Genomic DNA, 16,495 nt, shown 5'->3' with positions numbered 1-16,495 from the left:
TTATTGATAACTCAAAATTAAATTTTCTTTCAATGAGCTCTCAATGTTATGACTTAATTCAGTGATCTTTTGGCCTGTCTACTGATTCTGCCAATCTAAACTGAGGCATTTCTTTACTAGGACCAGTATGCCTGTCATTGTTCTTTTTTTTTCCCCTCTGCTGAAATCGTTATCCAACCAAATGCGCTGCAGTCCCCCAGTTTGAGATTCACTTCACTCTGATTCTCTGATATTTTTTCCTCCATAAATTTAGATTCAGAATTCCCTGCCCAGTAGGAGAGGGAGGAAAGATGCATGCTGGTCATTTGCATATTTTAACAGACGGAGCTGCTTTTGCTGTGCAGCTGTCGATGCAGAAGAAATATTCTTAGGGGTTAAGCACTAGGCTGGGCAAAAAAGCTTGTGAAGGCTTCCATCTCTTCCACTCCTGCATTTCCACCAATTGGAACAGAAGAAATTGTCATGGTATAGGATTATCTACTCTCCATTGTCACAAAGACAGGTATCCCTGGTGGCTCCTGGAAAGCTCAGCTCCTCCACACACTAAAATCCTTTCTATTTTAATACTCCAAGAGCAGGTGATTGCGCTTTTAAACTGCTTGGATTTTGCTAATCAAACAGATTGGATTCAATTTTATACTAGATCCATAAAGCAGAAAGATTTTAACTCAATGGTCAGCTGTAGCATCTGCTGCAGCAAAACTCCACATATTCTTTCTGGGAGAAATCAAGGCTTAGGACTGCATTAAATTCTGCTTCTTTTGCAAACCAGGTATTTACTACCATAAAAAATAATAGAGATTGATAAAGAAAAGAACAAAAGCTTTAAATCTGTTATTGAAGATGGTAGAATGGTTGGATTTATCTGTGTATTTTTAATTGACTGAAATTCAGAAATGCAGGAATGTTACTAACTCAAAGTATGTTGATAACAGAGGTCTGAAAGCTAAGCTGAACATGGAGGTTGTCAATGAGGAAAAATAAAAAACATCCTGAGTGAGTTATTCAGCATACCATAATATTTAATATCTAATGTAAAATATTGCCCTGAAGCTGTCCCATTTTATTAAAAGTGAGGAAATATTGATGATTAGCTTATACTGAGTGCACAAGTATTAGAAAACGAAACATGGATGTGAAAATTCCAGTGTGACTGGATTTACTGAACTGAAGCAATAAGAATTCATCCTGTCTTTTGGTAATGGTGCCTAATATGTCTGATTTTCAGAAATCTTCCTTTATATTTATGTTTTTCAGGTTTGAGGTCGTAAGCATGGCAATTTGATGTGCCTATTTAATTAAACTGTGTCCAAAATTTCTATGAGGATGGAGGTAGTTCCTGAATCAAAGGCAGTAGCACCCAAATATTGACAGGAAAATTAAAAAAATATGAACAGAAGACACGGAGGGCAAATAGCAGTATTTTATATACAATGGACTGCAGGGAAATAGCAATGAGTCAGTAACTCTCTGTATGTATCCAACCCTTTGTTCTGATCACTGCTATGTGACCCAGAGCATATTTATCAACCTAGAAAGTTTTAATTTAACTCTTATTTCAGTTCCCCTGATACATTTGCTGAGCTACATTTCCCACCATGCTCTTTGTTAGAGCATAACCCAGTTATTTCATATTCTTCACTTCTCAGTGCAAATGTCATGTTTCTTTTTTTTTTTTCCCTTTTCATTTATTTTGTATTTTATGAGCTCTGTCCAACAATACTGCCCACATATTTTAAAAGTGGCGACATAAGGAGTTATTTGCAAGAAGTCTTGAAGCACCATCAAGGACACCTGCTTGCAGGATTGTATTAAATTGAGATCAGCCAACATTACAGTGTATTTCAGCACTGGAATCAGCCAAAAATATGTCCCTAGCAGTGCTATTTTCATTATTCAGACCTTCACCCAAAATCTGTGTAACTGCCTCTTAAATTAATTTTCACACTTGCCTGTCTCTATAACTAGCTGCAGCAGTGTGCTGTGTATTTTAACTACAAGGAAATGCTGCAGGTAGAAGATTTCTCCCTGAAGTCACTCGAATCCTCCTTAAATTCAAGCCACGGTCTCTCAGTCCCACGCTTGCAGTGGGGGGCACCTGTCATCTTTTTCATCACAGCAAGCTGTGCCCTAGATTCTGCACCCCCTCCCCTTCCCACCATACAGGTACGTGTGAGAGTGTGTTCTTTTCCCACTGAATTTTTTATTCAATAAATAAATAAAACTTTCCTGAAGTTGCTAAGGTCTCAAAGGTGCAGGAACTTGTAATATGAAAAAAAAAGAATAAAAAAAGAATAAAAAATAAAAAAGAAAATAAGGGGAAAAAAGAGTTCAAAGACAGACAGCCAAGGTAGAAAGGAAAATATCTGTTCTGTGGGACATGACAGGAAAATGGAGTTGTTCTAGACTAACATCAGAGGAAGGATGGGAAATACTATTGAAGTTCAAATAAATATTATCTTGATTTTATTCATTTGGGTGAAACTTGGGTTTGCTGCAAAACCTAGAAAGAGAATCCACATTCTTGGGGAGGGATACTACCAAGCTTCCACTGGTAGCAACATACAGATTTTCCAGTAAGGCAGTAATTAATGGTACCATAAGGAAATTATCTCTTTCCTTCCAATAAAATGCAGCTGTACTGGATTCCTCTTCCTCTTAGCTAATGTGTAGACTAGGCTTTACTAATATATTAGGCATGTCTTACAGATCAATATCCGCTTTTCCTAAAATCAGACTAACTCTCAGTGTTTTCAGTGTTTTCACAGAATCACAGAATCACAGAGTTTGGAAAAGACCTCTAAGATCACCAATTCTAAACATTTATCCAACATCACTGTGTCCAACCCCACACTGTATCCTCAGGAGCCACATCCATGCACCTTTTGAGCAGTTGCAGGTGACACCACCACTTCCCTGGGCAGCCTGTTCCAATGCCTCAGCAATGCTTTGCCCCTCTTTTGCCAAGTCCCATACGTTGAAGCTGTTGCATAATCTCCTTTATTATATGGTACATCACATCAAGACCTTTGGGACTCACAGTGTTAACATTCTGTATCTGAAGGTATCATGTTTCTATCACGGCAACCATGAGATGTCTTAAAAGCAGAGTAAATGTATTCTGAGACTATTTTCTACAAATAATTTTCACCATTAACTTCAGGCTTGGAACAGCTTGGTCTAGTGAAAGGTGTTCCTGCAGGGGACAAGAGGATCTTTAAGGTTCCTTCGTACCCAAACCACTCCTTAGTTCTGTGATTCCATCTAAATAAGAAGTAGCAAACAGAAGCAATTTACGCCTACCCTGCTTTGAGTAACCTCTCCTCTCTAACTTTCTGTGTGGAGCACAGATTTCAGTCCTTCACAAAATGCTCACTCGCTGAAGACCAAATATTCAACATCCAAACCATTTGATTTTTGAGTGGGAGCAGCAGAGAATGGACAGATATCCATTCAGGAAACTTGGGACACCTGAAAATGATTTCTTGAGAGGAAGTCTTATACATTAAAATTACCAGTTTTATCTAAGAACAGCACTGATGCTAAAATAACTTTTTGTTCTGTCTCTGTACTGATAAAAAAATCAGCTTGTTTGTTGATATGGTTTTGGTTGTGGGCCAAAAGTAAGCATTTGAAATGTGTCTGTGAAATGTCTCAAAGTGATGTTGGTAGGCAGCCAGTGTCAAGGATCTCCTTAAGGTTTATTTTGAGCCCCTAAATAATTCCATTATTAGGATATTGTCTGGCTTAAATTATAAATATTTTAAAATAAATAATTTAAATTAGAAATAATTTTATCTGAATTAAATTATAAATAATTTTCTTGGAGAGGACATATGTCCAAGATGGATAACACTTCCTTCTTGCCAATCTTTAATCACAATCATCTTAAAGCTGTGTCTGGACAGAATTTCCTCAGTGATGTTTCTCATATCTTCCTTATGTTGTCAAATTCTGATGGCTTGGTGACCCCTTGCAGGGTAGTTCAGAAGAATTGTTTAAAGTTGTTGATTTATAATGGCCCAGTTCAGGAAATGTGGCTTCTTTAACTCACATATTTGTAGATTTAGGTGCTATAGGTCACCTCAGAGATTTCTTCTCATGCTGGTTTCTTGATTAAAAGAGGAGGGTCCTTGGGATATGAGCTTTTTGGACAATGCTGAATGCAGTGGTGCTGGAGTTCATGTCCTCAAAATGTTTGCATAGCATATGAGCAATCAGCAATAGCAGGCTGATGGTGTACAGGGCTTACCCTGGGCTTCTGCAAAAAGGGAATTTGGCCTGCTGAAAAAAATCCCCTACTGAAATAAAAGGAACCTCTGAAAGCTGATGCTGCTAGCATACTTCCAGCACACACTAATTTATCTTTTCCACCCTCCATGTGGCAATTTTCCAGATGATATTTCTAAGGCTGTTGTTTTTTGCCAGATATTTAATTTTTTAAATTATTATTTTGCATCCGTCTTAATTCCACTGAACTCATGAGAGAACTCAAACAAAAAAAATTTAAAAGAATGAGACAGAGAAAGAAGTTAAAAAAAAAAAAAGACAAACAAACCCATAAAAATGATAATTGCTAAGTTATCATTTGCTTGCTCTTTTCCAGTCTAGCTGCTGCAGCAGCTCCTCTCTCGTCTTCCACTCTGCCTTAGCTCCCAAATGGTATCAATTATCCACAAATCTCACAGGGCCTGCACCATCTGAATAACAATTCATTAACCTTCACTTTCCTCCTGCTGATTAACTCGCCCCCACTACCTCCCCGATGTAGGAGACAGCATGTCGGAAATTCAGCCAAACTTTTTAATTATGCAAATAATACAATACCCGGAGATAATTATTTAGCCCAGGACTCAGGCTGTATATTCGACACTCTGCTCTGCTCTCGCAGGCTTTTCAGCTCTGCTCTCTTCCTTACATCATCTTGGTTGTGTCAAGGAGAATGAAGGATTTTCAGTTTCGCTCGGTGCAGGTGATCACTCCCAGAGGCTGCGTGCAGATGTGCCAATAGCTGGGGAGGAACAGGCGGCTGCAAGGCTGGCCAAGGAACACAAAAAGCCAGTTTAAGTTTTCAGTATCTATCTTTCAGCTCCAGCAGCCTCCAGATGAACCCTGCATGGATCCAGAATCTCTCACTGCAGGGCTGAGTTTTGCATCTTACATCTGGTAGGATCCCATCTGTGCAGCTCAAGTCTTTGCACTGCTTGTGTCTGGTATGAAACTGCTGAGCACTCCTCACTTTTTAGCAGTCAAACCCCTCTCTTTTTCCAGGCCAATTTAATAAATGAAAATTGGAAATCAACTTTAAACCTCCAAACTTTTATTTTTGACAGAGACGGCTTAAAAGCCAAACAAATTTATGACCAGAGTTTTGTTTTGTACAGACACACATAACTTTCACCCAGAGCTAACTCTGGAATGGCAGGATGGATTTGTTTCCAACTCTCTAGCATGCTTTCTGACAGACACATATGGGATTATTTCTATTATGCACAGGGGAAGATTCTGAGCACATGAGATTTGGAACTTGGGTTGGAAATCAGTTCACCTCTTGGCTCTGACAAAGTCCCATAAATACGTCTTTCCACTAGCACAAATTTACCTTTGGAACTCTGGCTGGTCTGTTGAGTTTATTTACCATAAATATGGGTGGCATTGCTTTATGAGGAATTTCTAAATCTCTGAACTGAAACTTTCTTAGTATTACAGATCACATTGGCAATATTGAATTTTGCCATCTGCTGCATTCATCTGACATCATTCCGGTACAAAGAAAAGAACTGATTTTGCCTGATAACCAGCTTCAAATATACCAGCATAAACAAATCTTTGTGAGATTAGACAATGCAAAATTCAGGAAAGCTTGGCAAAGCCTTATATGTCTCAATTTAACAGTGTTTAAATTTCAGGTCATGATTGTGTAGTCAATATCTTCAATTTTTTTGTGAGGAATTTTTTAAAAGTTCAAGATTTCAAACACATGCAGACTGATTTCACTCTCCAGGATGTATGAGAGTAAAACTTTGGTTATAGAAATTCAAACTTCAAAATAAGAAATAATAATGCCAGACCTTTCTTTAATCTTATCGTTCTAGTTTTCTTAGACATATCAGAGTAGCTGAATATAATTACCTCAGTCTGGTAAGTATGACAGTGAAGATACAGGCAAAATAAGGCCTTGTTCTTAAATAATTTCTTAACCTCAACTAAGAATTGTTAAATCTATACATGGACTATGAAGAATGTTTTCCCAGGTCCTTAATGCAAGAGGAGTCCATTCCTCCTTGATATCTTGATTGTTCTCCAGGAAAACCTCCTTTTTCTTCAGTGAATATGAGCTACTTATATCATGGTGCTGGAAGGTTCATCACCTAAAATCCCAACATTTCACAGAAAACTTACTGCCTAATCTTTCTTGTCAGTCAAACTCAATCTACTGGGAAGGTGAAAGAGGTCTGGGTGACACAAAGTGTATAAATGTCCATATGATTAAGAACTGTGAAAACAGATTCATTTTTCTCTCACATTTCTTAGTCTTGCAGGCAGTCCTTTACTCAGGATATTGACTTCTCCAGGGCTCATCCTTAGGTATTCAGCTGTCCTCATACCATGTACAGGAAACACCCAGCAGCAGAAGAAAGATGCGACAATAAGAAGTCCAAACTCAACCTTTAGACCTAATGCCAAAAGTTATTTAAGAACTCAGTGCTTATGGAAATACCTGTCTCACAGAGTTGCTGAAAACCTTTAGCCATTACTGACTACCACTGAAGAGTCAGATCTCTTAATTTGTTTTGTGTGGTGCTGCATAATTAATTTCAGACACCCAAGTTTTAGCACTTCAGCCTATGAAACTGGAGAAGATCACACTGAAAAGCAGAGTCAGTGAAGAAAAAGGCAGCCTTAGCTCTGTGGTCCACGTTCATTGTTTCTGATTTTACTGCTTTATATCATTGCTACCTGTGAGCAAACATTTGCCTGCCTAGGGCTTGCTTCTGTCCTTTACAGTGGTCAGAAAATTACAATATGCAGAAAGCATGTTGAGAAGGTAAACAAAGAAAAATATTTGATATGAATGAAACATTTGGGACACAACATTAGGTCTCTGCAAGGATTGCTGGTGGAATAGGTTCACTCCCCCAAAGGTAAAAGAAGTACCCACTAAATATTTCTGTGAAAGCAATCCCTGGGAGAAGGTATAAATATCTAGCTTTAAAATGTATCCAGGACATCACTCTTACAAAATCTCCAATCTATGTGAAAACACAAGATTTGGTTTTTTAAAATTTATTTAATTTATTTTAATTTATTTAATAAGATCCTAATACCATAATGCCACCAGGGGACATGGGTTGGGTATCAGTATGGATATATTGGGAAAATTCTCTCTAATGGAGCTCCAAGACTATGCCTTGCACCATTTTTAAGGTCTCCACGTTTCTGGCTGCGCTTTTGTCCTTCAAATTTTCTTCCTTAAGCAAAAAATATCTTCCCTGCTATTAGTTCATTCTTAGCACCCAGTGAGTTATTGATGATTAATTAGTTTGTGTGGTTTTGGATACAGCCATATGCACACAAGTAAATTTTAGTGATATTGCCATGCCAGATATTTGGCAGATATATAGCATTGGTTATGTGGCTTGTCTTTTCATTGGTACAAACCTATATTCATCCTAAGCCAGGTTGGATGGGGCTCTGAGGAACCAGATCCAGTGGGAAACATCCTTGCCCATGGCAGGGGGTGGGAACTGGATGATTTTTGAGGTCCCTTGCAACCCAAGCCACTTTGTGATTCTGTGTTGATGAACTTTCATATTTAGAGCTGGAATAAGGTGCTCAGGTACAACTTAACTGCTCTTGATTCTCTGTCCATTTGGTCTGACCTTCAAAACTGAAATTGGAGGAGGACTCAGTTAATGTATGTCTACAAACTTGCAACTTGATTTTTATATAAGTGCTAAGCTAACTCTGTTTAATTGATTTTCCACATTGTACACTGAGAAATAGGATTTTTATGGCTCTTGAATAATTCAGAACTTTGAATCCTAAGGCAAAAAAATGGGCAAGGAATAAAAGCATAATTATCATTGTAGCAGAGGTCAAAAGGACAAGCTGGCCATAAGTTCATAATGTACTTGTGCTCTTGGACTCATTGTGGACTGTGGAATATTACCTTGTTGAAATCTTATTACTTAAGGAAGGGGGGAAAAAAAGCACACAGGCAGTTAGCTGCAAAAGAAATGGAGGAAGTGTTAATTTTTAAGCAAGTTTGACAAAGATTGAGTTTCATATGACAAATACTGTCAGCAAGACAGGATTCTGTCAGTGGAAGAAGTTTAAACATTAACAATTTCTGTCAGGCTGTTGACACAACCACGGCAGACATTTCCCAAGATGCTGAGATGACTGCTGGCATTTGTCAACAATCCTGTCACAGTGACAGCAATAAGACCATGTCTGGAAATGTGACAGTTTTGGCTTTGTGTTCCCCTGAGCATTGGCCCAGGTGTTCAGAGAAAGTGTGGGAAAAACCCGTATTTCTGCATTGTCATTCGAACGCGGAAAAAACACAGGAGGAAAATGAGCTGTCACTGCAATTCCCATGATGCTTTTCTGCTTAGCATAACTCCACTCCGCGGCCCAGGGTCCACTGGTCCATACTCTGACAGATAATTAAGAAAGCAGCAGCTTTTTCTAGACGGCTCTTCCTCATGATTTGCATTTTAGCCAGAGGCGACCAGTTATAAAAAAAACATGATGGAAAGATGGTAAGAAGCCAATTAGATGGATGGATGGCTGACTGACAGCTCTCTGGTGTTATTACTCCAGATTTCATTGTATGTAGCCTGGCAGTTTTCAACAAGAACCAACTTTTGCAGGTTTGTAGAGCTGTTAAATGAAGGACTATATATAGAATGCAATGGTTTTGCACAAATCTTTTACATTTTCCTGAAATAAACATTTATTACTTCAATTCTAGTTTAAGCACCATAATCTTTCTTAGTTAATCACAATTTACGTAGCTGCTGCATCCAGAAATTTTGGAAGACTTTTTATTAAAATAGCTCTGTTGATGCAGCAATGATTAAAAAATGAGTTGCAAGTTAAACTGTGACACTTCATGACATGGCAGTAATTAATGTTTCTAAGGAACAAGTCTGATTTTTAACATAAAGAAATGACACTAATTCACTTGTAGAAATAAAATATCTGAAAAAAATAAAGAGAAATCTGATTTTTGTTGTTTTGGTGGGAGAATTCGTTCTAGTGACTGTTTCCTTTGTTCTGGGGATATTTTTTTTTTCTGCTGTTTTTCGCAGAAACAAAACATTGTTTTGCACAGGACTTAACAGTTTTAAATATGAAATAGCTTGTAAATTGCTGCTTTCCAGCTCATCTGTGCAGCTCCAACAGCTGGTAACCAATCAGAAATATTCTTCTCTGCTTGTGCCTGGTGGCTGTATCTCACTATAAAATTTAAACATTAGCAGGGCTTTTGTTACACTTCTGTGTTGTTTGTGGATTTATTTTTTTGTTGTGAAGACCAAAGGTAACAAAGCACAGCAGCATTTGCAGTTCCAAAGCTACAACTGCCATGCGATGAGTAATGGCCTTTGCCAACATAAAAAGTCCCTCAGCTTTCTTTGGCTCCTGCACGTTTATCCAGTGCTGGCAATTATCTCTTGATGAATGTTTGGTTGTTTTAGCAAAGTTTCCCGCAAGCCAGTGCTTCAAGGAATATGACTTTGTGGATATGAGTCATCTGAATTGTTGGGATCATGGGGAGCTGAAAATGTTATTCCTTTCTTTTTCTTGCTGCAATGTAAAAAAAAAAAAAAAAAAAAGAAACAAAACCAAAGCAACCCCATTGGAATGTCCTTGTTCAGACCTTATTAGGATTTTTTTTCTTCAGATAAAAAATAAGGTATGAATCAAATTCACAACATGTTAAAGGACAGATTATACTAATGCATGTTAAATAGGAATCTGTGGGGCTTTCTCGCAACGATATAGACTATTGATAGAATCACAGAATCACAGAATGGTTTGGGTTGTAAGGGAACTTAAAGGTCTCGTTCCAACCCCCTGCCATGACCAGGGACACCTCCCACAAGAACAGGTTCATATTCATATTAATAGAGTAAGTGAATTTATAGTGAATTGCTCAGAGCTTGCAGAACTTCTGGAAGATTAAGAAATCTTCTCCCTGTATTGATTTCTGTATCACTTCTTTTTTCACTTCATCCCCATGTTTCAGATTTTAGGAAAAACCTGAACCACAACCTGCAGGACATATTGTGAACCCCCTGAGGAAAAAAAAAAAATTTACTCCCAATGCCAAAACTTGAAGACCTTCCCATAAAACAAGTCTCCACTGTGAGATACTTCATCTCCCTTTTGATCATGCAGCTGCACAAACTCCTTTCCAACATGATCCACTATTACCCAGCATAATAGATGGCCCTTATGACTCGTCATTGCCTTTTCACTGTATCTGAAATTTTCTGCTCTAATTAAGGCTTCTTTTTATCATTAAAACCTTTAGTTTTGGACTTTTTTTTTCAGTAGTAATACTAAACCACCTCTGTATTAGTGATAACCCCAGTGTAGCACACATTTACACAAAAATATCATTGCTTGGGAGCACTGAAGGTTAACTACAACACAAAACAGAAAAGCAGGGGTACCTAATTAATTTTGCCACCTTGAAGAGGAAACATGTTGACCTGTGGTGGGACTTGGAAAACTGGGACAATTCTGAAACAAATTGGTATAGGAATTGTGATGGGCTGCTCAGCAAGTTCTGTGTGGGCAAGGAAAACCTCATTATACTTTTGCTTACCTGAATTCAGGACCTCAGAAGCTGTGATAAAAGTCAGAATGCAGGCTTAAATCTATATTCATGTCCTTTGATGGGAATTTGTCATATTTCTTCCAAGTGGCAGGAAAGATACAAAGATGCTGCTCATGTCCATCTTCAAATGTAAATTTCCATCTGTGATTGGAATGGCAAAGAAGACTTAAGACAAAGTATTTCCAAACAAACTGAAAAGTCTGTTAATTCTGTATTTTGCAGACTATTTAAGTATGCTTTTCTCCATTAGGCTTATTTTTCTCCATTACTTATTTTAAAATATGATCTGTGAATTTTAGTAGTTGTCCATGAGAATTCCTCTTATTTAAGTTCACCTTTATTCCTCTCAGTCTTCAAAAATAAGAAAATGAAAAAAAAAATTAAATCATATTTTTTAAGAGCAGAATACTTTAATGAAATAGAGATCTAATTAAGCCAATTTTTTTTAGCTTGTCCCAGAAATCGTTATGTATATATAGATATATACATTCACAAATATGCATATGCATATATTCAAAGGGAAGGTTTTTGCAAATAAACCCAAAATTAAAGATCTGTCCTCCAGAAATTTGTATGTGTTTCAAGAGAAACAAGGTCTGGAAGGAATAAGAGAAAATGGAGAAGACAGAAGGAGGGATGTTAATGCAAATCATCTATTATAACATTTTTACAGTGCTTATCTATCTATTTAACTATTTATTTTTAATCTAAGAGTAGATTAATTTCAATCACTTGCTTATTTTACAACAGGGTGAGAAATGCTTATGGCATTTATTTCTATCAGTAAGGTAACACTGATCCAAAAAACCCATGGTGAAAATTAAATTGTCTTGACTTACCACTACTAGATAAGAAAGAAAGACACAGACATGGCATAATTTTAAACTTCTTCATCTGGAAACACCCTAAAAGTGGCCAAAGAAAACATTGCTAATGTTGTTTGCTTGAGCTTCTTGTTTTAGTAATAAAACAATATTTAATTAATTATTTATAAAACAATATTTAATTTATTTCTATTTGGATTTCTGAGAGTGGGAAGACAGGGGATTAACTGGGAAATAACACAATCATTAAATGAGGCATGGAAGGACAGGTGATAATTTGTGTTCCAATAACATTTCACAGATGATTTTATTGTGCCAGGCTGAGTGATCTCATTTAGAATACGAGAATGACACCTGAAACCACTTTTGTTAGTAAGATTTATGGTGGAAAATACCTTTCCCTGAGTAAAAAACTTAAACTTTCAGTCTAAGTTTGATTCTTCTGATGTCAGATTGAGAGAGTAGGTCTGGGGGTGATCCATCCTTTTCTAAGAACAAGTGCCTGGATACTTTGATTATTTATCTTTATAAGCTCTAGGAGGAAGATGAACCTCTGGTTTAAAGTAGTCACTTAGTTGTTAGGTTAGTGCTGGACAAAATAGATCCCAAACTCCCTGTACACATGGCTGTGCTTTGGGATATCAACCTAATCCAGTTCTTTGCTTTATCCAAATCTGTGAGTCAGGATATTGCTTGGCTCTGACACAGTGGCTGCCATTTCTTTAAGGAAAATTCAGAAATTTCTGTATAGGGCTTTTTTTTCCTAGTACTCAGGTCTGTCCAGATTCTTGGAAAAATATTTTATAAGCCTAGCAATGTTCTTAAACTAAATTTCTTTGTTCTTTCAGTGTAAATTGCTAGATGGGAACTGCTTTATTATTATTGTTATTATGAATACATAGTGAAAATTATTATTTTTGCCTTATTTGCCCCTCAGCACTGATGAAAGATTGCATATGAATTAAAGGCAGAAGACAGTGAAGGTAATAACTGCTTTATTATTCACCACTATTTATTATTTCCAGTATAATAGAAGACTAACATAACACTTCAAATATAGCCAGAATAATTTAGGAGAAAAATTTTGCCCAAGATTTTGAAGCCAACACCAGGATTATTTAATGATTAAATGGACGTACTGAACATGACACAACATCAGGCTCTCTAATCCAAACCAACATAAATGTGAAGGATGAAAACAACTCATAAAGTCAAGCTTAAAAGCAGAGCAAATGTAAGAAATATTGCAATATGTCTTAAGGTTTGACTAAAGACCAAGAGAAAAAAAAAAATCCTTCCATTTCCCCCGTGGCCCAGAGAGCAGGTTCAAAAAGCACAGGGCACAGCAGCAAAAGGTCTGATCACACAGGGGTTTAAAACCCAAAAGGAAAATCACAAGTATTTCCTAACTGGGAGGCCAGAGAGAGCAAAGGTAAGTAGCTCTTTCTAAAATTCAGAAGCAGGAACAATGAGGAAGATGAGGCATTCACTGAAATGTCAAGATAAAATCGATAAAGCATTTTCTGGGAAATCAGTGCAGAGAGTGGAAGACTTTGGAGATAACAGAGAGGCAAACGCTTTCTCTGGAGCAGATGAAAACTCCAACAGTGGCATTGAAAACAGGTGTTGTTTTCATAATTAAAACTCAAGGGAAACCTGCCTAAAGGGAGCTGTAATAATGAAATAGGGAGGGAAAAATACCCATGGAGAACAATGTCTCATTAGGAGAGATAAATTTCACATGTGAACAATACTGAGTTAAATGGAAAAATGTTTTTCTTAATGGCACTCTGGTGTGAGACAGGTTCAGAGGTTCTGCTTGTTTTGCTGCAAACTGGTGATAAATGACCGCAAAGGTTTCCACACAAGTGTGAAAGACAGGAGTGGAAAATGAAGATGCAAGTTGTCTCTCCGAAGGGACACTTTATAAAACCAGTGTCTGGGCAGAAATAGGAAAGCCTTTGAGAGATTAGAAAGCTCTTCTAATAACTGGCTGTAGAATGACCCAGTTTAGTTATTTTCTGTTTGGTTTCTAGTTAATGCTGTTTTCCCCTTGTAACTGATGCACACTAAAACCTCACAAATAAGACCCTGAGGCAATTCTGAAATCATCTACAGTGTATTTTCTCAGAGATAAAAAACATCAGCAGCTCCAGTCCCTCTGACTTAGCTTGGTGTGCAGGTACCATGGAGTCAAACGTGGTGCAGACAGGCAGAGCATTGCTGGAAACCCTCCAGGAAATCTGAAATGTCTGGGTGATTCCACACTTGATTTTCCATAACCTTATCGATATTGTCCCTCAAATGGGGATGCTTAAAGACGGAGAGAAACTGCTTATGTCAAGAGGTGGCTTGTAGGGCAGAGGAAAACTAGTTTAGTCTGAATAAAACTCTTCTGCTACAAACAGTGTTTTTCAGAGGTGCAGTGTAGCACAGGGATTTCTGATAAGGGATTTTTGGGATAAATGTCTGCAGCAGATCCAATGTTCTCAGGTTTCAGTGTGCTTAGTAGGCACAGCTGGGATTCAGGAGCTGTTACAGTTGACTACCTGCTGCATGCCCAGAAGTACCAAATAAACCAATAAATCCTCAAATCTGTAAGCAAGCAGAACCACTATTCCAGCAAGTTCCTGAGTGGGAAAAAAAGATACACCATAAAGAATTCTGTGAATTTTTCAGAGTTAAAATAACTTGGCTGTTGCAAATACAATGACTTGAAATATTTAGTCAAACATGGCTATTCAGCATCAACATATTTAAAATGTTTGGTTTCTAATTAACACTTTTTTAATAGATGTAATAAATAGTAAGTAATGATAAAAAAGTAAATAATATTAATTAAATAATATTAAAAAATAATAATACCAGAAGAGAAGCCATACTTCTAAACAGGAAAGCTCTGTTTGATTACTTGGTTTATCATCTGCAAGCAAAAAATTTAGGTTGAGAATTAATAATGTTCTTACATATGTAACATAGGGTCAGTAATGAATAGCAGTGAATTTGTCTCCAAGCTCATCACTGGAGAGATCAATACTTTATTGAGTTCGGAACTCTAGACATTAAAAAAGGATGTTGGAAAACTGAAAATCATGTGGAAAGCTCCTGCCAGCACTGAAACCCTTGTGGTGGAAAACTTAAGGAGTTCCACCTCCTTTAATGCATCTGTAAGGCTAAACAATGACAGCCTTGAATTTTTATTTCACATGCACAGAACCACATCAGGAACCATAAGAATCTTCTGCCTCATAGAGAAAAGTTCATAACACTGCCTGGAATTAATTGTAAAGCAATTTTACTTTAGAAAAAATATTTTTTCATTCAAAGCTATGAATAATAAGAAAAATAACATATGGAATTATAAATTATTTTTATGGAATTTAATAGAGTCTTATAATACCCATCAAAGCAATAGGGTATTTCAATAAAAGCTACACCTCCATTTCAAATGATTAGCTGATATAAATGTCTTAGAAGACATAAAACCTTCCTGTGATCTCAAATCATCCAAAGATCTTTCCCTGAAGGTGGCACATGTAGACACAGCATTTTCCAGCATATGGAATTTCAGAGTTAAAGAAACTTAGTACACCTCCTTCTGCTCTGCCAGAAAAATTCACTTTATTTTGGGAGTCAGTGTGGCAAACGTGAATCACAACTGAGAAATGCCCCATGAATTCAAGGGGGACACACATGTAAGCTTTTGCAATTAAAATTGCACAGGGAATGTGCAAAGGTGAAATTGTAATTATCAAACTGGAGCCTTGCCAGAAAAGTAGGACAACCTTGTTGTCTTTGTTTGCAATCTCAAATTTTTTCGTTTCAGGAAAAAAACATTTAGGATGCCTTTCCAGAGGCCTCATGCAACGTTCTGATCCAAACACTGCTTTGCAAATGGGGTCTGATAACACAAAATTTCCTGTTCTCAGCAGGGCCATAGCTCTTGCCCCTCCATCTCGTGTCCAGAGAGTGAGACAAGTTATTTTATTTTACAAAGAGATTATTTATGCTAAAGTATTTTAGCCAACCAAAACAAAAACCCCAATGAAAACAATATTGGTTTTTTGGGATTTTTTTTGGTGGGTTTTTTTTTGGTTTTTTTTTGGGTTTTTTTTGGTTTTTTTTTTTTTTTTCAACCATGGGGTAATTATTGCTGTAAATTGGGAATCACAGAATCATTAAGGTTGGAAACTCATTGGGTCTGATGGTTCCCCGTTCCCCCAGCCAAGCCCACCACTAAACCATGTCTCCAGCTCTCCATCTTTCAAATCCCCCTGGGAATGGTGATTCCACCACTGCCCTGGGCAGCCTCTTCCAATGCTTGACCACTGTTTCTGTGAATAATTTTTTCCTTCTATCCAATAAACTTCCTCTGGAAAAATTCATTGCTGGATTTTTACCTCTTTTTTTTTTTTTTTTTTTTTTTTTTTTTTTTAATATTTCCATTATGAATAACAGAGTTAATGGGTGGAAATTTGTCTACATGGCAAAGCCTTGACAGGAGGTGGGGGTAGAAGGTCCAATCTTTGCCTGTGTTGCATAAACTCTTGGTCACCTGATCCCAGTGGGATCACTTTCCTCTCTTCCAGATGTCCCTTGGGGTCCTGAGCAACCCAGATGTGTCAACAACAGCAGGAATCTCTCCAGACAAAATGTTTTGGAGTTTTGAAAATCTGTTCTTATTAAGGATAAAATTTCTGCCATAAAGGAAGTGTCTGTATTGGGTAGGGTCCCTTAGGCTGTTCCATATCAAGCATCTGCAATGAACTAACTTACTTTTCTCTACATTCTTATTGCAAATATTTCAACAGACCCT

General features: G+C 37.3%; 1 long non-coding RNA gene across 1 annotated transcript in view; it reads left to right on the top strand.

The window, feature by feature from the left end:
• The first annotated feature begins 1,162 nt into the window (after window positions 1-1,162).
• The window catches only part of LOC140683614 (uncharacterized), a 48,491-nt gene continuing 33,158 nt past the window's right edge, over window positions 1,163-16,495 (top strand). The window contains exon 1 of the long non-coding RNA XR_012054795.1: window positions 1,163-2,166. This is a non-coding gene — a long non-coding RNA (uncharacterized lncRNA). The remainder of the gene's footprint in view (window positions 2,167-16,495) is intronic.

Source organism: Taeniopygia guttata, chromosome 3 (genome assembly GCF_048771995.1).
Source record: "Taeniopygia guttata chromosome 3, bTaeGut7.mat, whole genome shotgun sequence".
Lineage (NCBI taxonomy): Eukaryota > Metazoa > Chordata > Aves > Passeriformes > Estrildidae > Taeniopygia > Taeniopygia guttata.
This window is presented reverse-complemented; position numbering and strand designations above follow the sequence as displayed.